This window comes from Phyllobates terribilis, unplaced genomic scaffold, assembly GCF_046119375.1.
Source record: "Phyllobates terribilis strain yellow unplaced genomic scaffold, ASM4611937v1 Scaffold_11__3_contigs__length_659146591, whole genome shotgun sequence".
NCBI classification, from domain to species: Eukaryota; Metazoa; Chordata; class Amphibia; order Anura; family Dendrobatidae; genus Phyllobates; species Phyllobates terribilis.
Genome location: NW_027362771.1, coordinates 378555882 through 378571270, shown reverse-complemented (window position 1 = coordinate 378571270; position 15389 = coordinate 378555882). Strand labels below are relative to the sequence as shown.

At 43.3% G+C, this 15389-nt stretch overlaps 1 protein-coding gene across 4 annotated transcripts in view; it reads left to right on the top strand.

The window, feature by feature from the left end:
• The window catches only part of CHRNA7 (cholinergic receptor nicotinic alpha 7 subunit), a 460420-nt gene that overhangs the window by 311944 nt on the left and 133087 nt on the right, over positions 1–15389 (top strand). The window lies entirely within an intron of this gene.

The window sequence follows — 15389 nt, the reverse complement described above, 5'->3', positions numbered from 1 at the left end:
GCCTTCTAGCAGTGTGTGGGACTTTCTCTATTAGTCCATCTATACTGACCTCCATCGGGTTGCAAATTAAAAATAATTTTTATCTGCATCTACCTCTGAAAAAATATTTGGGCTTCTAGCTGTGTGTGGGACTTGTTCTATTAGTCCATCTATACTGACCTCCATCAGGTTGCAAACTGAAAATAATTTTTTTCTGCATTTGGCTCTGAAAAAATATTTGGCCTTCTAGCAGTGTGTGGGACTTTCTCTATTAGTCCATCTATACTGACCTCCATCAGGTTGCAAATTAAAAATAATTTTTATCTGCATCTAGCTCTGAAAAAATATTTGGCCTTCTAGCAGTGTGTGGGACTTTCTCTATTAGTCCATCTATACTGACCTCCATCAGGTTGCAAATTAAAAATAATTTTTTGTCTGCATCTAGCTCTGAAAAAATATTTGGCCTTCTAGCTGTGTGTGGGACTTGTTCTATTAGTCCATCTATACTGACCTCCATCAGGTTGCAAACTGAATATAATTTTTTTCTGCATCTAGCTCTGAAAAAATATTTGGCCTTCTAGCAGTGTGTGGGACTTTCTCTATTAGTCCATCTATACTGACCTCCATCAGGTTGCAAATTCAAAATAATTTTTTGTCTGCATCTAGCTCTGAAAAAATATTTGGCCTTCTAGCTGTGTGTGGGACTTGTTCTATTAGTCCATCTATACTGACCTCCATCAGGTTGCAAACTGAATATAATTTTTTTCTGCATCTAGCTCTGAAAAAATATTTGGCCTTCTAGCAGTGTGTGGGACTTTCTCTATTAGTCCATCTATACTGACCTCCATCAGGCTGCAAATTAAAAATAATTTTTATCTGCATCTACCTCTGAAAAAATATTTGGCCTTCTAGCTGTGTGTGGGACTTGTTCTATTAGTCCATCTATACTGACCTCCATCAGGTTGCAAACTGAATATAATTTTTTTCTGCATCTAGCTCTGAAAAAATATTTGGCCTTCTAGCAGTGTGTGGGACTTTCTCTATTAGTCCATCTATACTGACCTCCATCAGGTTGCAAATTAAAAATAATTTATATCTGCATCTAGCTCTGAAAAAATATTTGGCCTTCTAGCAGTGTGTGGGACTTTCTCTATTAGTCCATCTATACTGACCTCCATCAGGTTGCAAATTAAAAATAATTTTTTGTCTGCATCTAGCTCTGAAAAAATATTTGGCCTTCTAGCAGTGTGGGACTTTCTCTATTAGTCCATCCATACTGACCTCCATCAGGTTGCAAATTAAAAATAATTTTTTGTCTGCATCTAGCTCTGAAAAAATATTTGGCCTTCTAGCAGTGTGTGGGATTTTCTCTATTAGTCCATCTATACTGACCTCCATCAGGTTGCAAATTCAAAATAATTTTTTGTCTGCATCTAGCTCTGAAAAAATATTTGGCCTTCTAGCAGTGTGTGGGACTTTCTCTATTCGTCCATCTATACTGACCTCCATCAGGCTGCAAATTAAAAATAATTTTTAACTGCATCTACCTCTGAAAAAATATTTGGCCTTCTAGCTGTGTGTGGGACTTGTTCTATTAGTCCATCTATACTGACCTCCATCAGGTTGCAAACTGAATATAATTTTTTATTGCATCTAGCTCTGAAAAAATATTTGGCCTTCTAGCAGTGTGTGGGACTTTCTCTATTAGTCCATCTATACTGACCTCCATCAGGTTGCAAATTAAAAATAATTTATATCTGCATCTAGCTCTGAAAAAATATTTGGCCTTCTAGCAGTGTGTGGGACTTTCTCTATTAGTCCATCTATACTGACCTCCATCAGGTTGCAAATTAAAAAAAATTTTTTGTCTGCATCTAGCTCTGAAAAAACATTTGGCCTTCTAGCAGTGTGTGGGACTTTCTCTATTAGTCCATCTATACTGACCTCCATCAGGTTGCAAACTGAATATATTTTTTTTCTGCATCTACCTCTGAAAAAATATTGGGTTCTAGCTGTGTGTGGGACTTGTTCTATTAATCCATCTATACAGACCTCCATCAGGTTGCAAACTGAATATAATTTTTTTCTGCATCTACCTCTGAAAAAATATTTGGGCTTCTAGCTGTGTGTGAGACTTGTTCTATTAGTCCATCTATACTGACCTCCATCAGGTTGCAAACTGAATATAATTTTTTTCTGCATCTAGCTCTGAAAAAATATTTGGCCTTCTAGCAGTGTGTGGGACTTTCTCTATTAGTCCATCTATACTGACCTCCATCAGGTTGCAAATTAAAAATAATTTATATCTGCATCTAGCTCTGAAAAAATATTTGGCCTTCTAGCAGTGTGTGGGACTTTCTCTATTAGTCCATCTATACTGACCTCCATCAGGTTGCAAATTAAAAATAATTTATATCTGCATCTAGCTCTGAAAAAATATTTGGCCTTCTAGCAGTGTGTGGGACTTTCTCTATTAGTCCATCTATACTGACCTCCATCAGGTTGCAAATTAAAAATAATTTTTTGTCTGCATCTAGCTCTGAAAAAATATTTGGCCTTCTAGCAGTGTGTGGGACTTTCTCTATTAGTCCATCTATACTGACCTCCATCAGGTTGCAAACTGAATATATTTTTTTTCTGCATCTACCTCTGAAAAAATATTGGGCTTCTAGCTGTGTGTGGGACTTGTTCTATTAATCCATCTATACAGACCTCCATCAGGTTGCAAACTGAATATAATTTTTTTCTGCATCTACCTCTGAAAAAATATTTGGGCTTCTAGCTGTGTGTGGGACTTGTTCTATTAGTCCATCTATACTGACCTCCATCAGATTGCAAACTGAATATAATTTTTTTCTGCATCTAGCTCTGAAAAAATATTTGGCCTTCTAGCAGTGTGTGGGACTTTCTCTATTAGTCCATCTATACTGACCTCCATCAGGTTGCAAATTAAAAATAATTTTTATCTGCATCTAGCTCTGAAAAAATATTTGGCCTTCTAGCAGTGTGTGGGACTTTCTCTATTAGTCCATCTATACTGACCTCCATCTGGTTGCAAATTAAAAATAATTTTTTGTCTGCATCTAGCTCTGAAAAAATATTTCTCTTTCTAGCAGTGTGTGGGACTTTCTCTATTAGTCCATCTATACTGACCTCCATCAGGTTGCAAACTGAATATATTTTTTTTCTGCATCTACCTCTGAAAAAATATTGGGCTTCTAGCTGTGTGTGGGACTTGTTCTATTAATCCATCTATACAGACCTCCATCAGGTTGCAAACTGAATATAATTTTTTTCTGCATCTACCTCTGAAAAAATATTTGGGCTTCTAGCTGTGTGTGGGACTTGTTCTATTAATCCATCTATACAGACCTCCATCAGGTTGCAAACTGAATATAATTTTTTTCTGCATCTACCTCTGAAAAAATATTTGGGCTTCTAGCTGTGTGTGGGACTTGTTCTATTAGTCCATCTATACTGACCTCCATCAGGTTGCAAACTGAATATAATTTTTTTCTGCATCTAGCTCTGAAAAAATATTTGGCCTTCTAGCAGTGTGTGGGACTTTCTCTATTAGTCCATCTATACTGACCTCCATCAGGTTGCAAATTAAAAATAATTTTTATCTGCATCTAGCTCTGAAAAAATATTTGGCCTTCTAGCTGTGTGTGGGACTTGTTCTATTAGTCCATCTATACTGACCTCCATCAGGTTGCAAACTGAATATAATTTTTTTCTGCATCTAGCTCTGAAAAAATATTTGGGCTTCTAGCTGTGTGTAGGACTTGTTCTATTAGTCCATCTATACTGACCTCCATCAGGTTGCAAACTGAATACAATTTTTTTCTGCATCTACCTCTGAAAAAATATTTGGGCTTCTAGCTGTGTGTGGGACTTGTTCTATTAGTCCATCTATACTGACCTCCATCAGGTTGCAAATTGAATATAATTTTTTTCTGCATCTAACCCAGCCAATAGTTTTGGCCTAATACCACAGTTTGGCCACTCAGCTCTGCTCGGTTCCCATCCATTGTTTTTTTGTGCAAACAACTCCAGAGTTGTGAATTAGTTAACCACCAAAATGAGTAGAAAAAAGCCTGCTGCTGTTGGAAAGGGGAATAGGCGTGTTGGGAAGGGGAAAAAAGGTTGTGTCCGTGGGGTAGGTGTTAAAGCAACAGTAACATCTGCAGAAGAAAGACCATCTTCCAGCCAAACTAAAATGTCTACTTCTTTTAGCGGACAATGTGATAAGATCCCTTTCTTACGGCCACGCCAATCGCTACAAATTCCAGATGAGGCACAAAAACAGCAGGTGCTTCAACGGATATCAAGTGCTCCTTTAAGTGGGCTCTCCTCCACATCAACTTCAACATCACAAATACTCCAGTCCTCAGAGGTGTCACCCCAATCGCACTTGCTTCCTCACAGCTCCCAAATCTCCAGCTGCCCGTCTGAGTATGAGGTAGAACAGATGGTTGAGTCTGCAGAGCTGTTTTCTCATACTATAGCCTGGGAATCAGAGGTCGACTCCAGCGCTTCTGTGAATCCAGACGAGGAAATGATCTGCACTGATGCCCAGAATCTTTATGAGTCGGATCCAGGACCAGACGCAGAAGGTTCTGACCATAATGTAGACCCTCATTCCCAAACTGTAACTCCTGTTGGTGGAGACAATGAGGAAGACGATGATGAGACTCAAATAACTGATTGGAGCGACAACTTTAGTTTTTTGTCAGGGCAGGAACAGGTTGGCTCTGAGGACGACGGGTGTGATAACGCACAGGGTGATGATGATGAGGTTGGAGATCCCACTTACTGTCAACCCACAGTCAGCCAAGAGATGAGGTCAGCAGAGGAGGTGGAGCAAGATGCTAGTGACGACGAGGTCAAGTTGCGCCTTCCTGGACAGAGACGTAGTACTGGAAGCACGTCAACAACTGCATCCTCAAACACAACTCTGCCTCTCACCACAAGTCGTGGTGGCTCTTCAGGTCGCATGGGTGCTAAGCCTTGCATAGCCTGGGCATTTTTTCAGATCGATAAAGATGACCCAACTCGTGTTATCTGTAACATTTGTCAGCAAAAGCTAAGTAGAGGCCAAAAAATACATAGTTTGAGTACTTCATGCATGAACCGGCACATGGACATGAAGCATAAGTTGCAGTGGGAAGCTCAGTGTGCTACAATGAGGCCTAGCCGGTCGGGCCAACCACCGTCTGCCATATCTTGTGCATCCGTGGCCTCTTCATCCTCTGTGACTGGGGGGACAGCAGTTACACCTGTTTTGGGGCGCAGACCTGCCACCTCTTTACCCGCAACAGCCAGCGTGATTGGCAGGTCATCATTTTCTTTGGAGGTGGTAACACCAGCTGGTGTTGAGCGCTGTCCGACATCGATAGCACCACCTTTGGATCAAGGCAACCTAACATGTCCGCCTGCATCTTCCTCACAGACCGGCAGTTTGCCGGGGACACCCTTATCAACCCCGTCTAAGCACAATAGCCAGTCCTCGGTCCCTCAGATGTGGACAAGTAAAAGACCATTTCCTCCTAGCCATGAGAAAGCTAAGAGGTTGAATTTCACCATCTGCAAGCTCTTGGCTACAGAAATGCTGCCTTTCCGCCTGATGGACACAGAGGATTTTCGAGACCTTATGTCCGTCGCAGTGCCCCAGTACCAGATGCCCAGTCGGCACTACTTCTCAAAGAAAGGTGTGCCTGCGCTCCACCAGCATGTCGCACACAACATCACCGCTTCTTTGAGAAACTCTGTGTGTGACAGGGTGCATTTCACCACAGACACTTGGACGAGTAGGCATGGACAGGGGCGTAACATGTCGCTGACTGGGCACTGGGTAACTATGGTGACAGCAGGACAAGGGGCTGCTGTCCAAGTCTTGCCGTCCCCACGAGTTGTGCGTCAATCCTCTTTATGTCAAAGTTCCTCCACTGCTTCTGCCTCCTCAACCTCCTCTCAGTCTTCCACCTGCACCCAAAGCCTGTCTGGTCATGCCACAAGCTTTCTAACTGCACAGAAGGGATCCTGCACACCTCCTTACTATGCTGGCAGTAGGGCTCAATGTCATCAGGCGGTTTTTACTTTGAAATGTCTGGGAAATGTGAGTCACACAGCTGAGGAGTTGTGGTCAGCTCTGGAGAACCAATTTCATGAATGGTTGTCTCCACTGGACCTGAAACCAGGGAAAGCCGTGTGCGACAATGCTGCAAACCTGGGTGCGGCCCTTCGCCGGGGCAATGTCACACACGTGCCTTGTATGGCTCACGTGTTGAACCTGGTTGTCCAGCAATTTTTAGCCCACTATCCCAGACTAGATGGCCTTCTGCAGAGGGCGCGGTCGCTGTGTGCTCACTTCCGCCGTTCGCATCCCGCAGCTCAGTGACTTACATCTCTACAGAAGTCGTTGGGCCTGCCACTTCACCGGCTAAAATTCGATGTGCCTACCCGGTGGAATTCAACTCTGCACATGTTGCAGCGACTGTGGCAGCACCGACAAGCCCTGGTGCAATACGTTCTGACGTATAGCCTGGGCCAACGAGATCCAGAGGTGGGGCAAATCACGCTGGAGGAGTGGTCTCAGATCAGGGACCTATGCACCCTTCTGCACAGTTTTGAAATGGCGACGAAGATGTTTAGTGCTGACGATGCCATTATCAGCATGACTATTCCGGTGATTTACATGCTGGAGCACATGTTAAACAGAATTCGGAGTCAGGTGGTGGCACAAGAGGAGGTGGAGGAAGTAGAGGAGGAGGAGTTGTATGCGGAAGGGCTAACATATGCAAGGTCCAGACGGTCGGCAGCACCAAGGCGGCAGGCATGTGAGGGTGGGGGAGATGGTTTTACCAGGGCGCATGGTAGCAGCCAAACTAGTGAGGAAGGTGCAGGAGCCCAGGAAGAAGTGGAGGACGAACTGATGGAAGACTCATCAGATGAGGGAGACCTTGATCACATTTCTGTTGTGCGAGGTTGGGGGGAGAGGACAGAGGAAGGAAGCATGATTGTTACCTCGCCACCAACACAACAGGGACTTGGTGCTCCTGGATGCGCAACACACATGAGTGCCTTCTTGCTGCACTACCTGCAACATGACCCTCGAATTGTGAGAATTAGAAATAATCCTGACTACTGGGTTGCCACACTGTTAGATCCCCGGTACAAAAGTAAATTTGCAGAAATTATTCCTGCCATAGAAAGGGATGCACGCATGCAGGAGTATCAGCAGAGACTGTTGCAGAATCTTACATGTGCTTTTCCACAAAACACCAGTGGTGCACGTAGTGAATCTCACAGTTCCAACTTGCCAACCGTGGGACCGTCAAGTGTTCAGCACTCAAACCGTAACAGAACCACAGTATCTGCTGGTAACATCAATTTTGCGGAATCACTTCACCACTTTTTTAGCCCATCCTTTGCAAGGCCACAGGAGACAAGAAGTCTGACACATAGTCAACGCCTAGAGACGATGGTACAGGAGTATCTCCAAGTAAACATTGAAGCCATGACTGTGTCACTGGACCCTTGCTCTTTTTGGGCTTCCAATCTGGATAAATGGCCGGAGCTAGCCACTTATGCCTTGGAGATCTTGTCATGCCCCGCAGCCAGCGTTCTGTCTGAACGTGTGTTCAGCGCTGCTGGTGGTGTGCTGACAGATAAGCGCACGCGGCTCTCCACTGATAATGTAGACAGACTCACGTTCATAAAGATGAACAAATCATGGATCCGAAACGACTTTTCTACCCCTGTGTCATCCTGGGGAGAGTAAAAGCTTAATGATTTGTTAAAATCACCTCACCAACCGTTTTAAGCTTTCAAATTACTAATCATGTTTATCTGTATCTTGGCTGGAAAATAATTTGGGCTTTGTAGCAGTGTGCAGCACTGATCCTATTAGGCCATCTATACTAAGCTCCACCAGATTTAAAATTAATAATAATTTTTAGCTGCATCTAGCCCGGAAAATAATTTTGGGGCTCCGAGATGCGCAAGACACATAAGTGCCTTCTTGCTGCACTACCTACCTGCAACATGACCCTCATATTGTCAGAATTCGAAGTAATCATGACTACTGGGTTGCCACACTCTTAGATCCTCCAAACTTTTCGATCAACCTTTTCATTTTAATAAAGACCAAAAAAATGGTCATTTTTGAAATTATAAGCATTAGCAGGTTATTAGAAACTGAAATCAAACAGTTTTCAACTCAAAACTTTATTCTAGGTGATGTTACATTTTCACATAGGACCCCTTGTTCGAAAGGAGCTTCTGAACTCTCTCGTCCATTGAATTTGTCAGGTTTTGGATGGTTTCTGCTTCAATTGTTTTGCATGAGGACAGAATACCCTCCCAGAGCTGTTGCTTAGATGTGAACTGCCTCCTGCCATCATAGACACTCCTTTTGATGATGCTCCAGAGGTTCTGAATGGGGTAGAGGTCAGGGGAGCATGGGGGTCACACCATAAGTTTGTCCCCTTTTATGCCCATATCAGCCAGAGATGCAGATGTTTTATGTGCAGCATGAGATGGTGCATTATCATGCAAAAAAATTATCTTGCTGTGAAATACACGGTTCTTCTTCTTGAACCATGGCAGGAAGTGCTGTTTGAGAAAATCGACATACATTATGGAGTTCATCTTTAGCGCCTTCAGGGATCTTAAAGGGGCCGACAATCTCTCTCCCCATGATTTCAGCCCAAAACATTACTCCACCTCCTCCTTGTTGGCGCTGTAGCCGTGTTTGCGTGGGGTGTCCATCAACCAGCCATCCTCCACTCCATCCATCTGGACCATCGAGCGCTGCACGGCACTCATCCGTGAACAAAACAGTTTTGAAATCAGTCTTCATGTAATGTTTTGCCCACTGGAGCCGTTTCTGCTTGTGTGAAGTGGATAGAGGAGGTCGACAGGATGGCGTATGCACAGCTGCAAACCTCTGAAGGACCCTGCATCTTGTTGTTCGGGGGACGTTGGAGGCACCAGCAGCTTCAAAAACTTGTCTGCTGCTATGACAAGGCTTTTTTGCCGCTGCTCTTTTAACCTGACGTAATTGCCTGTAGGAAAGAGTCCTCAATTTGCCCTTATCAGCACGCACACGTGTGTACTGTGAATCAGCTACATACTTCTTGATTGCCAAGACACTTCATCCTGATCATCACACAATGTTGATTGTAGTCATGCCTTGACCTAAACACTCCACAATTTGTTGCTTCTCAGCAGCCGACACATCCTTTTTCTTTCCCATTTTGGCAGAAAATGTAGTCTGCTTAATAATGTGAGACAGCCTTCTTAAGTAGTCTTGCCTTTCATTGGACACACCTGCCAAACTAATTAGCACAGGTGTCTGCAATTGCTTACAGTGATATAAAGAGCCCTGACACACATCACCATCAATGAGTTTAACTGACAAACAAACAAATTCTTCCCTTATCACTCCTAAACACTTTTTGCATAATAATTTGGAACACAGTGTACATGTGCTTTTCCACAAAACACCAGTGGTTCACGTAGTGAATCTTACAGTTCTAACTTGCCAACCGTGGTCTGTATGGAGTTGTTCAATAAAGGGCCCAAAATTAAGATAACATAGATGGGAGAGGTCTCTATGAATAGGAATTCCTAAGTATTTGATACCCTGTGAGGGCCAGGCAAAGGGAAAGTTGGACTGGATGGAATCCTATATGGATTTGGGGAGGGAGACATCGAGGGCCTCAGACTTCGCTGCATTGATTTTAAAATTTGACCATGTAACAAAGTGATCTATTTCAGCCATAACAGCATGGATGGATATATGTGATTGAGTGATATATACTAGGACATCATCAGCAAATAGAGAGCACTTGTACTCGGTGCCTCCCACCTCAATCCACCTAATATTGGGGTTATGGCGAATTGATGAGAGCAGGTGCTCCGTCACTAGGATGTATAAGAGAGGGGACAGAGGACATCCCTGCCTTGTCCCATTGGTGATTGTGAAAGGTGATGAAAATGTTCTGATGCACCCCCTGGGCCTTGGGACACCCGGAGCCGGACCCTTTTTGGTGGATGCTGGTGGTTGTAGTCTTCGTGGCAGCCACCCGGTTCCGTGGCTCAGGGTGGTCAAACCAGTGGCGGAACTATTTATGTGGTTTTGATGTTTAAATGTCTGACTACGCCACCCGTGGATTGCGGTCAGAGTGAACCGCCGCTGCAGGGCAGACCGCTGAGGCTGGTGTTGTGGGTGCAGCAGAGCATAGCATAACTCCCCACGGGAGGAGTATAGCCTTAGGGCAGTGTATGCGTAGGATGGGGGTGATGGTGCAGGGCAGCAGCAGTAACGACACGGAGTCAGTGATGCAGTCCAGGGCCTTTACTCACAGTTCTTATTATCCAGACCACGTCTGCAGGTAATGACTGCCCACGTCGTACTGTGCTCACCAGGTGAGGGGCTCAGACAACCCCCAGATAACTTTGGAGCGCTTCACAGGACCCCCTTTGTGTGTCCTTTGTCTGGCCTTTCTTACCAACCCTTCTGTCCGGCTGCCTCGGGCCTCCTCTTGGTAAACTTGGCGCCAGTTTCCCTGACCCTATGTGGTGCCTTCCTAGCGGGTGTAGCGAGGGGCTGCGCCACATAAAATGTCACAGCCTCCGGTTTCTAGCTGAGGGTCGTTTCCTGCCTCCACTAGTTTCGGGGACCGGTCTCCCCCTTTGGCCTGACCCCTCCACGCAGGTGGATTCGGGCGTGCGGTGGCGACTCGCCCGTCTGCACCCCTGGGATCCCTTCATTCCTCGTTCCTGGAGCCTTCTCCGCTCCTCTTCCTTCCTTCTCCCTCTTCCAGGCCTGGGCCTCTGTTACTAGGCCCGCCTCCGGAGCAGAGCTCATGCAGAGCCCCTGCTCCCTGCCACTTCTGCTCAGACTTCTCTGCACTGAACTAAGATGGTGCCCACCTTTTATACTCCCTTCTCAATGCACCCAGGAACTGCTTCCTCCCTGCTCCTGCACTACAGGGTTCCCCTTCCTCAGTGTTCCCTCCCCCCACTCCAGCCAGGGACAGGGACTGTCGTGCCCATCTCAGGGGCATATTGGTCGCCCTGCCCCACGGCAATGTGGTGTAATGCATGCAGGTGTCGGGTCCTGATCCACACTCCATCCTTACCTGAGAGTGAGATATCACACCTCTGGGTGAGGTGCAATACCTCTGTAGCAACCGAGCCCTCAGGGTGCTACAGTTCCATTTATCTTCAGCCTAGGTGACGTATTGTGATACAGGGCCGTGATTTTGGCTATAAAAGGGTCCCCTAGACCCCTACCCCAAGCTTTTTAAGAGAATCATATATGGCGTGCCAGGAGACTCTATGGAATGCTTTCTCAGCATCCAACGAGAGTATCTAATTACAAATTTTTAACTGCATCTAGCCCAGGAAATACTTTGTGCCTAGTAGCAGTGTCTGCTAGTCAGCGGATTATCCCGGCTGTTAAGCAAGCTACACCACCTGTAGTTTGGACACTTAATTTTTTCAAAGGAAATGCTTCGGGACCACGGGATACTCAGTGAAGAGCATCAGGAGGCACCCCAAGGCATAGGGGCTGGGACTGGCAGTAGGATGCTTTGCGGTGGACAGCCGAGCTTGATCCTTATAAAAGCTTTTTAACTGCAGCAGCTTTAGTGGACGCTACTGGAGCTGGAATTACGCGGCTGCTGGCATGAGACTTGCCCTCCAATAGATCCTTGTAAATGGATTTAAAGTGTATTCATTCAAATTAGAGAGACAATTTAAATTAAAAAGCTTAGAGCTGCCTCCACCACAGGGGGGCTCGCTCGACCCACCAGCGGACAGGCACCAGTATTGGGAGAGGGGGGCTGGTCGTCAGGGTTCACCGCGGCTCTGGCACAAACCCGGCGACACGGAGGTGGCACGGGCAGGAGCGGACTGAACGTGTCGGCTTCTCACTTTTTGGATTTTAGAAGGGCATGACATGCCTATATCTGTGTCTCCCCCTCCTTTTACTCCTCCACCTCTTTTCTTTTCGCATGACTATATGTACTTGTCACTTTTCCATGTGTTAGTTGTGTCTTCTGAGCAGTTTGTCAGCTTTTGTACACCTTTGAAGGTGTTTTCTATGTGTTTCTATGTGTTTTTGTTTGCCTGCCATTGGTTTTAACGGTGTTCGAAGGTGTTCGACGAACAGTTCGACGAACAGTTCGGCGAACACACGGGTGTTCGACAAACCGAACCGAACTCGAACACTACGGGGGTGGCTCAACACTAGTAAAATACTGAACGTGTGAACGTGGCCTTATTCTTTTCCTCTGATTGCTCCACTCCTGATTTTGGTTTACAAATAATCATGTAAAATACTGACCAAATACAGAACATGTGAATGTGGCGTAATACAGCATTTAAAAGAGTATACCACTTTTTTCCAGATTATAAAAAAGTTTATAAGAGCAGATATCCAACACAATCATGAGTTAGGTTAATTCATGAAAAAATTGGATGCAAAAATAAAAAATGTTCTTATTATTGTAACAGTGCCTTGTTTAAATTTTTGATATTGGGTGAGGTCTGTTATGCTGTTTAATTTTTAAAAAGGAAAAAATAATTTTTTTAAAAAAAAAATTTAAGTTTTTTTATTTTTTTTGAAAAAATATCTATATTTTTTTTTCTTTGCATTTTTTGTGCACTAGCACTATGCATCTCTTTGTGTCACACAATTTAAAAGTACCCTAATTACCTTTATTATATCATCGTACAGAACATTGGGCCTTACAAGACCCTTTAGTAATAAATACCAGAATTTTATCAAACTATATGGTTTAAAATCGCAGATTAATATGGAATTTTTTAATACTAATCGGGAATGTCATAGAGAACTCCTTATTTCTGAAATTTTGGGTTTCTCAAGCAATAATTCATCATTGAATGTTAATATTAATTTTCAACCGTTAAATGAGACAGATAAGCAACAAATGTTAAAACTTTTCTCAGATTATGAAAACAAGAGCAAGACTGAGATTACAAATCATGTGGACACCCTTTTTCTAAGACGTTATATAGCTGAAAATATTGTACCCAGAGGTCTGAGGTTATCACAAAAATCCTCTTTTCCACAAGACCTAGCATTTACCAAAGAATGGGATGACCATTCGCTGAATTGTTCCTTTGGTATGATGAATCTTCTCATCACCAAGAGAACTCTTCTAGCGCAACAGGCCCTAGAGGAACTTAAATCTCTCAGAAGGAAGCTTGATTCATTTGTTCCCTTTGTAGAGTTTAATGAGAAGGATGCAAATCTCAAAATCAGACTAATTAAATTTGAAGAGGAGATTATAAGGAAAAAAGCAGCAAAATTACTACGGGATAGGAAGGATATATGTGCAATTGATGCAATTGCTGGTTCCTCTGTTCTATCCCGACAGGATCCAGCTATTATCTCTGAGGGATCGAAATCTGATCCTATTCTAATTCCAAATCCTCCGTTTACCACACCCGATTCCCCTGACAAAAAGAGAAGTTTGTCTTTAAAATTTCTTAAATCTATTAAACAAAATAATTTTTATGAACAGCACAAGAAAACTTTACCAACTGTTTCTACAAAAATGGGAGTTATGAAATCTATGGCAGATAAAAATAGGTCAGAAAATAGCAAGAGGGTTTCAATTGATACAAAAAATTTAGACACTATTCAGACGATGCAGTCCTTTTTGGACTTAAATCCTACATCTTTGGATCTAGCCCCAATAGTCCATTCCATAGATAAAGATCCAGTCCAGTTTCCATCAGACCTTGAAATCAACTCCACACCCACAGCCATATCTACACAAATGGAGGTCCATGTTGACCCCAAGAATTTATCCTTGTTGACAGTGCACAACTATACACTTTCTCAAGCTGATCTCCATCCAATCAACGGTGACCCTTTGTTTGAATCACCGGTTGTGGATGGGATCTGCACTTCTCTGATTAAGGAATCTAATACCACCAACATCACTCATCCTGTAGTTCCTTTACTTGCTTTTCGAAATGTGTTTTCGACAATTGACTTAACCCCATCTGTACAAGAATCATCAACTAGAGCCCATTTTTCGGTTTCTCTGAAGGAGAAAAATACTACTTATATTCAGAATCCCAATATGAGGGATTCAAAAATCACACAGTTTTTTCGGCTTGCCCCCGGATGTCACCCAAAGAGAAAAAGAGAAAGCGGGGTTGTAGAGGGAGAAGACAAACCCACTGCAAACCCAGTACCTCTACTGGATATATCCCAAAAAAGGACAAAGGCAGATTAGAACACAATAGTACGAATGGGAATTTAGGAATTTTTAATTTATCGGACCATATTTTAACCGATGATGAGATCCGATTACTTGAACGAGGTCTGTCCTTCTGCCCTAATTCTCCTACTAATGTGTTTTCTTTATATCTTGATCTCAATGATTTTTTTAAAAAATTAACTACACAACGACATTTTTTATTAGAAGAAAGGAGAGGAAAAACTATAATTCCACCTCGAAAAAGCCCCTCACTGGTCACCAATCTAGAGACTGAACCGATGCATGTAGATGTGCATGGACATTCGAGTAAATTCTACCCATTGCATCTTATAGGTTCCCATATTGAAACATTTCAACAACTTATTTTAAAGGAGATTCGGTCCTTTAAACATCAAAAAATTAGGGATAATCTGAGTCCCAGTGAGAGACGAGCCGTCATCTCACTTAGAGTCCTTTAAACATCAAAAAATTAGGGATAATCTGAGTCCCGGTGAGAGACGAGCCGTCATCTCACTTAGAGACAACCAAAATCTGATTATCAAGAATGCAGACAAAGGGGGTGGCATAGTACTCATGAATAGAGGCTGGTATATTGGGGAGGGAAAGAGAATTCTGGATGATCATGACTACTACGAAATGCTATCTCAGGACCCGTCGGTCTCTATATTTTTAAAATATAAGGAGCATATTAGGACCGCACATGCAAAGGGTCTTCTAAACAAAAAAGAGAAAATTTTTTTGGATATAACTACATTCAGGGTTCCTTTTTTCTATTTCCTCCCCCAGATACACAAAAACCCCATCAATCCCCCGGGCCGCCCAATCATTTCGGGAATTGGTTCCATCACCAGTAACCTTTCCCATTATATAGACCTTTTTCTTCAAAAATATGTTCTTAAGCTTGATTCCTACCTGAGAGACTCCTCCCAACTAATTAAACTTTTGAGAAACCTCCCCCCTATGAATGATTGCCTCATCTTGACCCTTGATGTTAGTGCTCTTTATAGCAATATATCCCACGACTTGGGGTTGCAAGCAATCGATCAATTCTTGCCGATGGACACTAATATTCCAGTTGAGCAAAGGAATTTCCTTAAAACATCTATTATGTTTATATTAAATAATAATGTATTCACATTT